Source organism: Glossina fuscipes, unplaced genomic scaffold, assembly GCF_014805625.2.
Source record: "Glossina fuscipes isolate IAEA_lab_2018 unplaced genomic scaffold, Yale_Gfus_2 26, whole genome shotgun sequence".
Lineage (NCBI taxonomy): Eukaryota > Metazoa > Arthropoda > Insecta > Diptera > Glossinidae > Glossina > Glossina fuscipes.
The window spans coordinates 3011339-3026571 of record NW_023998421.1 but is presented as its reverse complement, the minus strand read 5'-3'; positions in this window follow the sequence as shown (position 1 = coordinate 3026571).

The following is a 15233-nucleotide window of genomic DNA, read 5'->3' as shown; positions in this document are numbered from 1 at the left end:
CTACCAGGTACTAAAACTCTTAACCGGAGTGAATTGCGGGTCAAAAGCGCTTTAGATATAGATGCCATTCATAACATAATGCGGCACTTTTTCTCTCAAGCCTTTAAATGGTTAATAATTAAGGATTAAAACTTTTTTTATAAGAAAATGAACCCCTTTTCTGTTAGAGCAGAAATATCGTTGATTATTAAAAGTTAATAAACTTGGATTAACAAAAAGCATTGTGAATATTTTTAATGAACTTTGAGTAAGAATTTTATTGAAAAAAACTTTTTAAAGACATGTATACAGTTTAAAATTCTTTCAACTTTTCTTTATTTTTTGAATTTTTTGACTTCCTTTTATAAGCCTGATATTAATGGGTTTTTAAAAATTATTGTTGCTCCGTGCATGCGAAACGATTTTATAGCGACTTGAAGGTCAAATAAATACAACGTAAAAGAATTGTCGTTTTTGATATCAAATACAATATAAAATATATGACACAATTGCACTCAGTTAAGGAGAACCCCTTGTGATCTGTATCTTTCAACTACCACATAATAAAAAGAACCACAATGAAATAAACATACATATATACATACATAGCGATATTGGTCCATTCTGCACACAACAGCAGTCAGCAGAACCTGGCACTTGAGAAGATCATTGAAAAACTTTTTTGATGAAACCATGGGGTGTCGTTTTAATCCACACTATATGCTCTTTGATACGGACGAAGGGATCATAAGCATTATGATCATACGTATTATGATGGCAATAATGACGGCGAAGAAGATGATGATGATAATAATAACTAAGCCCTATTGAAAACCTTTTGTATGAAATTGTTTCTTTTTGAAGTGTACCACGCTGATAAATTTAGTTTATACAAATCCATAAGCATGACTATAAATTTTGTTTCATTTCTATATACTTTCGTCATTGGCAGCGTATTATCGGTGTATGCTGAGTTTTTCATGGCTTTTGCAACATTAAGTTGCCGGATCTCAGCGATTATTGATGAAAGTTGGTTTCTGAAATGATTTAGTCGTGTCCGTCTGTCCGTTCAATCACATATCCGCCAGTTAATGGACTATTTTTATAACATTCGTAGCGCTTGAAAATTTGTAGGAATCCGCATATATAAAGCCGGTTATCGAGAGTAAGTTTTTAGCTTTCTTTTACAGTCAAAGTTTTTAAATGGATCTGTTGTGTCTAGAACTACAACCCGGATAGAAGAGCTTTGAAGTTATAGTGATAATTGGAGTCATATCCTATACTTTTTTAAAGACAAACTCCAGATAGTGGTATTTGGTAGGAATGCTTGCCAGAGCCCTACTCTGTGGAAATCTCTTTTTGTCGATCTTTACTTACGTCCATAGTTAACAAGGAGCATCATATGTTTCATTTATTTACTTCAAGTTGTTGTATATACCTAAGGGACGCTAAAAGCGTACATAGCGCTTAGTTGGTTCTTTTGTCTCTTTGAGGATTCGATTTTATTAGAGCTCAGTCAAATATACAGGCGATATCTGACACTTTGTTTACTGATTTCATGTTAACCTTAATCATTCAACACTTGTTGCTTGCATAACAACTTAAACGTAGATAAGGTTGTCAATGAAAGCGTGTGCGCGCGTATCTCTTGTATTTATATGAAAGCAAGTTTATTTGTTTACGTAAAATGGAATCAATACTGTTAATTCGATATCTTAAGAAAATCCTATAAATTATACAAAAACTACTTTTCATTCAACAACTTGTTATTGAATTTTTTTTTTTTTTTGGAAGAATAATATTTCACACAAAAAAGAAGAAAAATTAAGCGAATGGTTAAATTGCCTTTTTCTTCCTTTTGGCTTGGTTTGTTATTCATCTTTGCGGGTCCGGAGTGAAGTAACATATTAATCAATACTTACATGCTTACATATTTTAATTCATTAAATATATTATAAAAATGAATTATACTTTGGAAAAGTAAAGTAAGTTTCCCAAACAAAAAAAAGAAAATCCGCTACATCTTCACTCTATGCACAATTCGGTGAATCCCCTTTCATATATGCCTATAGTCGACACAATCTAACTGAATTGAGAAAAATACAACGCAAACTTACGATGCATATAAAATTCATTGAGACATAAAAAAAAAAAAAAAATTCACCAGAAAAATTCATTAAACAAATTCATAAAAAATGCATAGAATATGAAAATCCGGTTAAGATCAAACAATTCGTATAAAAAGAGAATTATTTTTTCTTCCCAATTCGTGTATATTACAAGTAAGGTCTATATACCACATCTTATTAACATGGCTTTCAATCTCTTATAGGTATATTTCTTCCTTCCGTCAATGCACAATTGTTGTAAACGGAGTATAGTAATATGGGAAAAGTGCATACAAAAATTAGACCAGGATAATTGTTAGCTCCTCTGTGTTGCTCTTACAAAACCTAGTAGCTATCGTCTTAGTTTGCAATAATCGTTTCCTGTTTGGTTTGATGGAGCGCTAAATGTCGCAAATAAAAACTGAATGCTGTTCTTGGGGAACATTAAGAAAAAATGATGGCTTGGAATCAACGTCAATTAGTTAACTCTCTGTCAATAACTATGACCAAGGTTAAGCAACAATTAAACCTGATAAATCTCTGTGTACTTCGGAAAGATGTTATACGAACAATAATAAAAAAAAAAGGGTTCCCGGTTAACGCATTCGAATTCCAAAAAAGTGAGAAAAAAGACGCTTACTAGTTGCCTGTAGATCTGTGCTGTCCGAAAGGTCGCAAATCGTGTCTTCACTGCATTTGAGTTCTTCGCCAAAGCGAAAGAAAAAAAGACTCAAAAAAAGTAATAGCTATTAGATTAAATATCGAGCTTCAGTTATAATCACAATTAATCTTTGAAACTACATTTCCAAAATTCAAAGAAAAAAACCTGTAAAAAATTTTTCATTTTATCCATTTAATATTCGATCAGAGTACTACTTGCTAGAAATATATCTGAAAAATTCATAAATCAACTAAAGCAAGCAGTAATGCATTAATTTCAAACATTAATTTATTTATAGTGCTAAACGATATTTTTAGGTGTGGAATTTTTATCAACTTTTTCATCGTATACATCGTCTTTGCATTTGAAGAAAGTTTGGATGGCCGGCGAAAGATATGTTCTTCACTAATAGCATAAAAGCAAGTTAAAGAAAAAGAAAAGAAAAACAATCTATAGGAGACCACACTGAAAATCAGGTGCTTTAATAAAACAGAATTCGTTCATTGTGTTGCTTATATAGACTTCATCGTGCATTTCTTCATCAAACGACTCATAATAAAAATTTCAAATTTACTTATCAATGATAGCTGAAACCTTTTTTCTTTTTTCTTGGACGTGTGTTGAAAACAAGAGGTACTTGATATTTAAGGTACCGCTGAAAACAAAAACACCAATGAACAAGTACAGGTAGGTAATGTTCTCCATCCATCCATCCATTCATCTATCCATCCATCTAATATAAATGAAATGCCGCTTACGTTTGCAGTTAATATTGCGTTATTAATCTCACTTTCATGTTCGAGATATAACTCCAAAATCAAAAAAAAAACAATATTAACACGAGAGGTAGAAAGAAATAAAAAAAGAGAAAAAATAAAAAGGAATTGTATGCGGCATGCTTTGAACACTTCGATACCTGTTACAATCTATATAACAAGCAGTGCGTACAATACCTGCACAATAGCCTACGCGGCTGCTGTAATAATTGCGATATAACATATACGAAAGCACTGCTCCGCAGGAGCATTGATACATATTGAACCTTGATATAATAAAATGAATAGTGTAACATACACATTACAAAAAATTCAATGACATTCAAGAATAATAATAATGTAAAAGAAATGCTGCAAAATAATGCCTGGAGAAGACAGGAAATTTAATTTTCAGATATTTGAAATATGTAGAGGAACTTATAAAGCAATTAAATGTAACCTGACGGTACCGATAAAAGGATTGTTTAAGATTTTATGCGATATTCTGAACATGTTTCCAGATACTAATCATAGTTAGGAAACAGATAGATGACTAGACTTCGTTGAGGTTGCTGTTATGGCGATGATTAGTTGTTGTTGTTGTTCTAGTTGAAACCGCTTTTTTCAGTCGCTCGACGCCTATCAGAGAGAAATGAGAAACGATGAAGGAAAAGAGGTCGCTCGCCGTCTGCCCGATTGGTAAATGCTATACCTTTGGCAGCTGAGCACTCGCTATAGCTACGATTCAACGTCCTCTTTTGGATTGATCTTTGAAAGTGCGCGCACTGAGTTGACAATAGTACTTTGTGCCATCTCGACCTAACTTAGATAAAACAAAGGGAAACAAACGAATCTTAAGCACTTTTTTTTTTTAATCAAACTTTATTTGATCAGTTTTAACATTTTGTCTTAATATTTATAATTCTCAGAGTTGTGACAAGAACGGATAGGTAGGAAAATTGAAAAATGGATTGGCTCGATTCTTCGATCGGAAGATTCTTCATGTTCTTCATCTAAAGTAAACACTTTATCGGATCTCTGATATGGTTTTCTGATTTAGCAAATGCGAGAATGTAACTGAAGCAATAAAAAACAAATTGTTGCAAGTTTTGACTGCAATGATTGATTTCATATACAAATATATTTACCTAAATACGTATTAACAAAACTGAAAGATGCAATTTAAAGAACAATGAAAGATTAACAATTTATTAGAAAATCTTTGTCACGTTACTAGTGTCATGCACGTCGACTTCTTATAGAAATTAAAAACCGTATATAAGAGGTAGCTAGCTGTCCATTAAACAATGAATGATTGCTATCATTGAAAGACACATATGTGAAAAAATAAATTTTTCAGGAGCAATATTCATTTGAAAGGACTTAACGACAAAATAACAAAAACAAAAAGAAAGATTTTTAAAACACAATGACAAAAATCTATAGAAAAGAAGCGCATTTTGAACAAAAGTCTTACTTGATTTACCTTAACATGGGATTAAAAGTGTAAAAATTTAACAAACAAAGCAAAGGTGAAGAGAGTATACAGCTTAAGGAGAACTCTTATCCTAATAAAGTAAAAAGATACACATTGGAGCGAGCCTCACTTTGCCACTGCTTAAAGTAAATGTAATGAATGCCGGTTGAAATTTTTTTTACTTAATTATATTCCATTTTTCATGTACATACATAACTGCTATAGTTCATCCGTCTTTTAATATATTCGTATTCCGTGGAAATACTAAAAAGTTATGGCTTTTTCCTTTAGGGGTGTTTTCAATCTTTTATTGTGTTTCCGGTTTTTTCACTTTGTTACTCTGTTAAAAAGGGTACAGAACGTAAAAAAAAAAAAAAAAAACGAGGACAGGTCACGAAAAAGGTGCACTTCTGTGATCACTTTATCAAAGAAAAAAAAAAAAGAGCAGCCGAAGAGAGATAGATATATAAAGTAACGTAAACATGCCGCTAAGTTGTGGTTAATGAAAATGTTGTTTATGAACCCTAAACCACTGCTTCAATTAATAGGTGGAGCTAGAAGGTAAATCGTTCATATCATTTGTGATGCAAGGGTGTATTAAGTTTGTCGGGATGTATGCAATATATATGTCGGACAGAAGTTGACCATCTGTCAGTCCTGCTTTCTCACGTTCAATCTCCACAATTTTAGAGATATCTTGATGAAAGTTCATGCACTGATACGCTTTTGTCCAGTGAAAATTGTTTTTATTTGTTTGAATTTAAATGCGATACGAAATCGAGTAAATTAATTTGCAGTTCAGTCCACAAAATAGTCGATCACAATACTGGAAGCAATGAATTGAGCTTTAGTGAGAAGAAGAGTTAATTTTGAATACATTTTGCCAGTTTCAACTGCGAATTTATAAGCGGACGTATGGACGGGCGCAGGTTGTATAACGTAAACATTGTTGTCTTACTTGTTAATATCACATTACTGCGTTCTATTGTTAATTTTTCTTTTTCTGCACATTTGGCATTTGTTTATGATACACATAAGCACATTTATTCCGAGGTAATAAAGTTTGTAGACATTTAAATTGCGGCATCAAGTAGTTTTTTCATTTACTTGCCAATGATGGTAGGCAAGATATTCATCGAAGAAGACATCAAGTTGATCAAGAATTTTTTCACCTTACATGTGGCTTTTGGGGAATGACAAAATCAGTTCACGAAATTAGTAAGTGACTGTGAATGCGAGACAATTTGTTTAGTAATATAGTTATTGTGAAGTATTTTAGTTACTTTTCTCGCACCTTTATCTAATGCCAAAAATGTTTATAACATTTGTAACATTTCAGCAGGATTTCATTCTATTATTTTAAATTGATTGAATATCATTGACTGAAAAGATTCAAATTTGTCTCTCCGTTCGTCTGTCTGTCTGATATTTTTTTTTACATCACAGTCGAAATTTGATGCCCTGACGTGTTTAAGGATTAATACTATCTGATTAATTATTGAATTGGGTTATTTTTAGGACCACTCCGCCATAAAACGCTTTGTTTGGAAAAAGTCATTGTATAAAATAAATTTCAATTTTCAAAAATCTTCGAAAAAACCACTGAGGACTCGGACGGTAAAAACTTACAGATTTGCATACCGGCCGGGGGCCCACCTACCAGACTGCGGCCATCACCTCCCTTATCTCTTTCTCTATCCTCATTTTTTTCTGATCGTTACCGCATTACACGAATAGGATACATCTCCTGAGTGATAAAAAAAAATCTTTCTAATCAACTGACTGATAATCAGGAGAACTATCAGAAGAAAATTGCAATTGTTGTTGCTTTCATTGTTTGCTGAAAAATGATTTTCAAAACCTTATAAGCGAAACACTTGCCATCACATTTCATGAACCAAAAAAAAAAAGAAGAAGATAATTTCGAAAAATGAAAAAACATTTTCTTCATAAGACCCGGAAAGAGTCTTTCTTTGCGTTGAATGATTTCAATTGTCACAAAAATTAGCGCTTAATACTTAAATTAATTACGGCACGAGTTGTGTGCGCAAGCATTAAAAAAGCATTTATTTTTAGCTTTTTCTCTTGACATTCGCTGGTAGCTCTTAAATTCTGTTTGTTGGCGTACACGGTTGAAGTACACGGGTATATTAAATTTACAATTCTGTTAATAATCTACAGAAATAAGATTTTCCCTCAAATTATAAAAATTTTTGATCAAAGATTACTTTCGGACGGATTTCTTAGTTTTTCTATCTCACCATCAATTAAAGCAGACTTTATTTTTTCCTTAGCTGATAAGCCGAAGTAAAGAATAAGTTGAGAGCATTTGAAAATAGTTTATTTCCGAATCGAGTTGGAATTTGGTAGAACTTTTCTCTTACGTCCTTGATTCTAAATTATTGATGCTTCGGAGTAAGAGTTTTATAGTTAACACTTTTTGATAATTTAATGGATTTCAACTTAATTGCAGGGTGGTCAAGGTTTGCTTTCAAACATTATTTAGTTTATTCTGTTTTTTTTTTTTTTTTTTTTTGTCTTAATGAGCAAACTTTAGAACAAAAAATTCAAAAGAATTTTCGCGAGCAAATGAAACAGAAACCATTCATAAAAGTGTTTATTTATTTATTTATTTTTTTTCTCTTCTTTAATGTATTTGTGAACAAATTAATGTTTTGTGTTGTTAGTTGGGGATTGAGGAGACAGAGTACTTTGATTAATTTATGGAGAAGCTTAAATAAAAAGTCAACGCCTTTTTCTTCTTCTTACGCAAAATATGTATCATTTAAAATTGTTGAATCATAATTTTCTTAATTTTTTTTTTTTTTTTTTTATTACCCTTATTGTTAAGAATATACGGTAGTAAATTTAAAATCTATACAATAATAACTTTCTGCAGCTGTAACGGTAAATGTAACACTAATGTTATCAAGATGTAAAATAAAATCGTGCTAAAAGAAAAATAAAAAAATAAAAAAAAATCTCGATAACATGCAGTAAAGATTGTTCCTGTGGCGATTATTAGTTTGTTAAATATTTCAATGCACACAGAGGAACACACTGTTTATATATATGCATTTATATATTTATATGTAAACCTAAGCAAAGGTGTATTGTGTGTTTACAAGCAAAGCAATATATAACCTGTATTAAGAATCTTATTCAGGCTATATACGTTAAATGCATGCATGTACCGAATAATGTATGCTGAGTACGTTTTGAAGTTCGTTTTTTAAGATTTCCTGTATTCTTTTTAATTTTCTCAAAAATTTTAAAATTCTCTTCGTTCTTGTACAAATAATATTAAAGTTACGTTGACATCATGTGTACTGGCGCCGAATCTTTATCTTATCAATGGCGTCACACAACACTTATTGCTAAGAGCACAAAGAGTCCCCGCAGTAATGAAAAGGAGCAGAAATCTCAAACCAAGTTAGTTGTATGCCTGGCTATATATAATACTTGAGTAGTTACGTCAGTGTACATAGTAGGTGCGTGTGCAGTTTTTTTAAAATACTTCTTTAAATAAATACCACTTTTCCCTGAACACTTAGTGGCGCTTGTTGCACTATTCGAGCGCAATTTTTTGAATGCACATATTCATCCAGCAAAAAAAAAAGTACCGGGAACTTATGTATATTTAAGAATTGTGCTCATTTGGTAGTATCATAAGTGCTTCTGGTCAAGAGACAAGTTGCGCAAGTATTGTATTGCCTAGATATAGTCTGATAGGCTTTTGCAACCTCCGGAAGCAAGCTTTGAAGGCTTGATCAGTATCAAGTTATCCAACGATCTAGACATGGGTTTTCAGCCTTCTGCTCATTTGCTTGTCTGCTTGTGCTAGATTTACCGGGAACGCCATAATTAAGTTATCGACTTCAAATTTGGCAAAACATTGAAAATTCCTGCGCTCAGGCTACTATTAAAAATAAGCGAAAACGGTCAAGGCGCACGACAATACTAAACTGGGTACATCTCTGTTTTCAAAGGCAAAAACTTTAGTGCTTTGCTGTTTTCTCGCTGCAGTGAAGCACAACACTTTCCCAGATGTTCTATGGGTGATATTTGTAAAAAGTTTAAAAATAGGTTTTTCACACCCAACAGACTACTTTTCGAGCCTTTTTTTTTTTGAGTAAAGATGGTGTATATAAAAGACTTGGACTCAGTCGGGTGTAATTTCCTTTCTTGCCAAGACAAAGGATGCGAATGTAAGGTATTCGTCCGTAGGCCGATGTTATTTCCTTTTCTCAAAACTGAAATTAACCGAGAACCGGTTTATGCATCTCGATGTCGTTTAAGATTGATCAAGCAAGCTCGCTAGCTATGGATTATGGAGTTGCCATAACTAGTAGTGAGCAGAGATACCGGGCTCAAGTTTCATGAAGGCAATTGGAAGAGCCGAACAATGCCATAAAGACAAATTAAAAGGAAAAATTCCAAACGATCATGCGAAACGCGAAAACAAATATTTTGCTAGCTGCGGTAAGCCTTGTTCATTCCTGGCACTTATTTGACAAAATGTTCCTTCTTAAGAGTATACTCTTACTAGTTGCATAAATATGAATATGTGTGTCAAGGGTCACTATACAATGCACGAAGAGAACATAAATAAGTAAAGTAAATTATCAAGTTGAAGATGATAAAGATATTTACCAAGTGACTTACTTTTGGGATAAGGAAATAAAACTTTTTTTATCATGTATTGTAGATGCGTATTTATTTAATGGCATCTAACATTTTGGCAAATAATTAATTTTTTTTTGTGAATTGGAGTAAAATTATTGTTTCATTTATCAAAGTGTAAGGAATTTCTTACGCCCTATTTATCCCTTCATACCCGTCGTTACTTTTAAATTAAAAATTGACTATCGTATTATCTATTTTCATGATACTTACCCATTATCTAAGTACATAGCCGCAATTTTATTTTTTTATCAATTCAAACTAAAGTAAATACCGTTTTAAAAGACATCTCGGTAGCAAGAAACATTAGCTGGATGTGAGAATGGTTGTCATCCTTCTATACATGTGCTTGCAACAAGTTATAATTTATTTTTTATTATTTATGTTTATCTGAATGCAGGTATGTAACATCTTTGAAGTGGACCGTCTAAAACTTTAATAAAAAATTGAACTTGATTGATCCCCAAACACTTCCGCAATAAAAAAAGTATCGAAAAACTGGGGACCTGGAGGAGATATTAGTCTCTAAAACTCGGTGTAAATAAAAAAGGCGAAAGGTACGCTTTATGATTAACATCGATCGACTGACAGACCCGAACACATTTAACAAGTCATAAAATCTAACTGATTTAAAAGTTGTTAATATTAATGATTCAACAAAACGTTAGTGTAACTTTCTCACTTGTTATATATGTCTTCGATATATTATCCACTTAAAAATTTGTAACAAAAATTTGCGTTTTATTCAGACGCCAAAGTGTTCTTATGGCCAAATCATTTTTGATTTTTTTATTAATTCATTAAACCTCTTAAGAAAACAAAATTAAAAACTTGTAGTGTTGAAAATTTTGGAGAATTTCTGCTTAAAAGTCTGAATGAAACGCAAATGAGGCTTTTTTTGTAACTTTTGCTAAATTATCACAGACTTCACACAAAAACACGAACACAATAAGGTGCGAATTATTTATGAAGACAACTTGGAACGATAACAACAGCAGCATAGCAATAAAATGAGAATGACGCGTTAATTAATGCGTTTCATTATATCAGTCAATATAAATCAATGTTCTAGACGGGATTAACGAATGCGAACATTATTGGCAGTTGTTATGTGAGTGGAAACGGATTAGAGTGTATAATGAGTAAAAGCCAAAAATAATATTTTACATGTGTTTGCGGAGGCAGAAAATTTCTCAATCGTTTAAATTATCGAAAAAATACAAGAAATTATTTGGGGCTTAAAGCGAAGTTCGCATGTTCAACACTTTAATCAGTGTTGCATTATGGTGAAATGAATGAAACTTTTAATCTTTTTTAATGTTTTTGAGATATCAGTCTTCTAATTTTATTGATCGAAAATGCACAATCGTTACATACATAGTTAAGCCGTACAATGCTGATGAACAGCACATAGGCTGCGGAAATGTAGAAGAGCTGTAAAAGGAGGAGTAGCATTTGGCGAAAACAGTACAGTGGATCACGGTTCATCATTAAGTACATTACGATACCTTACGGTTACTCGAAGCAGAGATTCGATCCTAACCATTTCTAATAGCTTTCGTTCTTGGGCCAAACTACCTCAAAGTATTAAGCTCCATCGAAATATTTCAAAATTGTGGCCTACGGGCTGAACACAAGAAAACAACACGGACAGACGGACAGGAGGATGGGCTTGTCTATCGATCGGTATAATGAAAGATGAATTCATCTCAACTCCAACTGTGGGTTGCATACATCTGCGCGAGCTCAATATACTCTTGTAATGCAAGTGGTGTAGGGTAAAAAGGCTTGTAATTAAAAACATTATTGATGCCCATTTGAATAGCTTTTACACCCTTCGCTATTTGGGGCAAGTGTGTGACAAAACAAAACGACTTGAGGTGGCATTGCTTAGCCTACCTATAGACGAATATTTACGTTGTAGGTTTTAGATGTGGCCCGGTGGACTTATTTTCTCTGTACAAGCCAGTAGCAAAGCGAAGAGCGCATGATCTTCATCTTAAAAATCGGTTTATATAAATATACTGAGAATATTTAAAACCATTTAAAATTCGAAACATTAACATGTTTTAGCCTGAGGAAAAAACCTCTGTGGCCAATGGATGGTGTCGGACCATTTTTACAATTAGTCCCTTATATAAAAGACAAGCAAGAAAGTTGTGTTCGGCTGAGGCTGTATTACTTTAGAATTCCTTCTATTTAATCTCAATATCGCTGGTATTAATAAGAAAACATTGGTCCACCAGGTCGGCTTATGCTCTGCCTCAATATGACCCATTCCCATTACCAACCTGTGTGCAGAAACTTACAATATTTCTACCAAATCTGAAATTGATATCTTCAATTTTGCGCCGAGGAGAACGTCAACAACACACACCACACAAACAGGCAGGCAAGCAGATGAACAGACATTGCTTAATCAATTCAGAATTTCGTGATGATCAATTATATATATTCCCGATAGGATCTCTGAAGCTTTCTTTCGGGGATTGCAAACCTTATGACAAAATGAGTACATTGCTTAGTCTTGAGTGGTGGATATAATCGGAAAGTCCTTATGTAAGAAAGCAAGTCACAAAGACAATAGGGTATCCCTGTCTCTTTCCCTTTCTTCATTTCTTTTTGCCCATCACCGTGTTACGTGAATAGGGAATAACCTCTGAGGAATTGGTCATGTTTGTTTAATGCAATTTTTGATATACTAGAATACATTAAAAAGTGTTGGTTGAGCCGTATAAAGATTTAGTTCTCATAAGAATCTTTATAGGGGAAAGGAGCAGGAACTCAAAACGTGAATCTATCTGAAACAAATGTAGAAAAGTTTTCTCTTCTTTTGCAGGTCAGAAGTAAAAAAAAAGTTTCAATGTTTCAAAGACTTTCATCAATTTTAGTCATAAGCTACCAAAAATAGACGTCGTGCGAGTTTTTGAGATGGTAAGGATAGACGTTCGATTACGTTCGATTATTCAATTTATTGCAATACGTTAAAATCCTAGGTTACCTTTTTTGTCTAACCATTTCTTGCCAAAAAAAAAAATATACCGTTTATAGGAATCCTTCCCATCAAAATATTCCGCATTTATTTCATGTGTCCAAATGTACTTTTTTGCTGAATTAAATAGATAAGTGACACAGATTGCCACGTCCGCCTTTGCGTTGTTTAAAAGGAAATAAAACTTAAGCCAGTATTTGTTTTGAAAAAATTATAATTGAAATGAATTTTGTAGTTATTTTACATGCCTCAGAAGAATGGATATTAAGAACTGTCCTTTTGAGATTCACAGAGCGACCTTTTTGTTCCATAAGTCGCCATTTCGCTTTTCTTGTTGAAGAATTTTGACGTAATTTATACAGTTTAATATTGTTGAGTTATGAATTATAATTAATTAATGAATTACTAATTAAAACGCACTTTATTCGTCGGCCTACTTCTTATTTGCATTACTCGCTTACGCAATGCAAAGGCTTTTACAGGAAAACTCTTCTATCTCTGCCTATCAGGGACATAGTGTCACATTTCTAAATCCGTTTTCAATGTTGTAATTGTTGTAACTGTATCAAGATTAGCTGAGTGTTTTTATTGTTCTTAATTGCAAGAAACATTTCTCTGATGTCTAGTTACCCTATTAATTTTTAAAAGTAAATTGAGATGGGCTCTGGATTGTAGTGTCTTTTAAATTAATTCTTATCTCTTTTTATACGGTTATAATAAACTAATAATAATAATAAATAAATGATTTCGACCGTTCTTATGGTCCTTCGGTCTACGTAAGCAATTAATTGTTTCATCTTTTGTGCGTTCTCTTATCATTTACTTTTCTAAAATTTTTTAAAAATTTCACACTCGTTGAAGAGTGCGTTTAATTTGTAAAAGACACATAAGACTATAAGATTTTTCGACTGGAGTCGACCTCTTCAACCCCGATTAAAAAGTGTAAGAATCGTTTCTCATTTTGGTTCCACATATAGGGTATGAGTAGATTAGCTATCAAACTTATTCTAGAAAGTACGGCAAACTAAATTTCGCCAAGTGTAAATGGACTAAGAATTGCCTGCTATGAAGGTCAGGGCGAACGGCAGTCCGAGTAAAGTCGGCTTAATTTTCTTTGTTTCCAACTTTGAACGCAGGGCCAAGTAAATAAAAAATGGGCATTCCGTTTAGAGCGAGTGTGGCAAAGCCTACGATAAAGGTCTACCCCCGGGCTACATGAACTACTACATGAACGTTACAGTTAAGATTTCACTTGAACTAATATGAAGTCATCTGCCCGACTTGGACCGAAAACATCAAACAAAGGAGTTCATCTGCTTAACAATTAAGGAGCTAAGATCGAGTTGTATGAAAATAAGAATTAAGGAGGTATTATAGATTGAATCAAAATTATTGATTCAAGAAAATCATCATAATGTGAAACGAAAACATAGTATGCTGCAAGTAACCGATAGAAACCTATAAATGCGTTTCATAGCATTTTAATTAAATGGAGTGCGTCTCTTTAAAAATACAGTAACAGTTAGTACAGTCTAGCTTCTTAAGCAAGTATAGACCCGTTTGTAAAGAAGTGGATTTGGGAGGAGCTCCCCGGATAATTTTCTCTTTCACGAAACTTTGAACGATAGTTGATTCCAGGATCGAATGAAAATTTATTTGCTCATATATAGATTTTATGTTCATGTTGACTGCGTGCCTTACCTTAATGATTCGCACGCCTTTAACGAACCTAACGCATTTGGTGTCGTGATTCAGCAGTATTCTTGCATTTCATGCAGTACGTAATCGTATTATAATCAAATCATATTATTTTCTTGTATTTTCGCACATAAAGCAAATTAGTACGCATCAATATTTCTGTTTCTGCACTCACGACTGAAGCAATAAGGATGCATTCAATTCTTCAAAACCTTTGTAATACTCACAAGGAATATTCAGAGACTGTATTATGCACATTCATATTTTTTATCAATGTTAAATCGGTCTAAGCACATTCGTCTCTTTGGTTGTCTGTCTGTCCGTTCACGGACCCAATCAGCCAAAGAACACACCCATTAGTAACGCATAAAGTGGGAGTTGTTCGGTTTTCGGAAGGAACTATTGGTTGAGATTTTTGATAATAAGCGATTACCGTTATGTTTTTTGCCGTGGAAAGCCTTTTTTCCCATGAGAATCTTTATAGAGGGAGAGATCTACGTAGTGGACACTTATCACAAACCAAATTTATGTGTCAAGTCACTATCAATTATCGTTATAAAGTACTAAAAAATCCTCTCCCCCCTTTCTTTTCCTTGTGAAGGGTTATTGCCCATAGGAAAGTTTATCAAAGCAGGAGTAAAAAAAATGTCCAATTGAAATTTTTCATCCATTCTTTCAAAATGCGTAAGCATCTAAGGAAGTTGGGAAAATGTTCGGCCAATTTGCGGGTTGGAAGCTGGGAGAAAATCTCGTCGTGCTTAAATAATTTCGGAAAAGGATTGTGAATCGATCGGTATAATAAGGGCTGAGTTGACCTAAAGTATTTCTTAGTATGGCATATATTCGCACGAACTTAGTATACCCGACTCTTCTAACGAGC